This window comes from Oryzias melastigma, linkage group LG7 (assembly GCF_002922805.2).
Source record: "Oryzias melastigma strain HK-1 linkage group LG7, ASM292280v2, whole genome shotgun sequence".
Classification (NCBI taxonomy): domain Eukaryota; kingdom Metazoa; phylum Chordata; class Actinopteri; order Beloniformes; family Adrianichthyidae; genus Oryzias; species Oryzias melastigma.
Window position 1 is genome coordinate 4,012,389 of NC_050518.1, and position 1,396 is coordinate 4,013,784.

Below are 1,396 nucleotides of genomic sequence, written 5' to 3' on the forward strand. Positions count from 1 at the left end.
CTAACATTTGATAAGTGTCTCGCAGTACAGTAGATTATGTAAAGATTTCCGTTGTTAAAGGTTTAAAAAAAGTACAAGAAAACTTGGTATTATTAATAACAAGTCCCTGGAAAAAGGTATAGCTCAAATACAAATGAATTGGGAAATGCCAGGCAGTCGACTTGTGTCCTCAAAATCCTCTCCCGACGTAAATAACATTTCCTCTGGATTAATCCAGCTTCCTCCTCTACATGATCCTGTATGAATGGACATGCTGTTTTGGTTTCTGCGTGGCAGAAACGTGCAGTCTCTAATGTGAATGTTCTTAAAATGTTAATGAGGAAGTCCTATTTGCACATCCTTCACTTTAAGAAGGGGCAGAGACTGCAGTGAACTGTAAGTTTCCTGAAGGAAACCTGCTCCAGACCAGGTTACGTTCACAGAGTCAGTAGTCATCGATTCTGAGTACAGCGAATCCGGCTTCGTGGAACTGGTTTTGTTTCACCCACTTTCACAGGTTTAAGTTATCTCTGTTTCTGAAACCGGAAACGCAGAGTTTTCCTGAATTTGGAGTTCACAAACTCAGAGTTTAAACAAAACCTGCTTCTTGAAACGGGTTGTTTAAAAAAGTGCTCTAATAGGCGTCTAAAATATCCCAAGATTAGATTCTACAGGTAGATGTTTAGGAGACCTCTACAAGTAGATATCTTTCAGAACAGTATTTGTAGACATCTAATAGAGTAAGTTGTTTGAGATGTCATGTAGAAATCTACTATAGATGTATATAGATATCTAGTAGACATACTGTGCCTGGTGGGTGCATACTACTGAATTAACTTCTTTTGGGATCTACAGATTGAAAAATACGGGGTGTCTCAGGGTTGCTAAATGTGAAGGGGTGTAGCTCTGGGAATTGTACTTATTTTATTTATTTTTTTGGATAAAAAATGACTGAACGATGTTTTTTTTTCCTCCCTCCTCTGGTATTTATTAGGAGATATTTCATTACCACAAACAAATTAAACCACATGTTGGAAGGGTTGTGTAGCTGTTGGAACCACAGAGAAACAGTGTCATCTTGTGGCCAAATTAGGCATAGCAAACATCAAGTGAAAAGAAACATTTGTTCCAAAGCAGCAGCGCATATAACATTGAAAGAATACATAAAAAATGTGAAAATACGCTTTATCAACTAGTGCTCTTTATATAATTTAAGCACATAAATAATAAAGAAGAAAAGAAAACACAAAACCAACAAGAAAAAGACAAGAGCTTTAAAGTATTTTTAAGTATTAGATTTAATTCTTAGGATTTAAAGGTTTGTCCCGCATTTTCAGTAAAGTCCTCAAGTGTTTTACACAGGACAGACTTTATGCGGACGGACCGACATTGTTCCTAAGATGAAAAAGTTTTACAC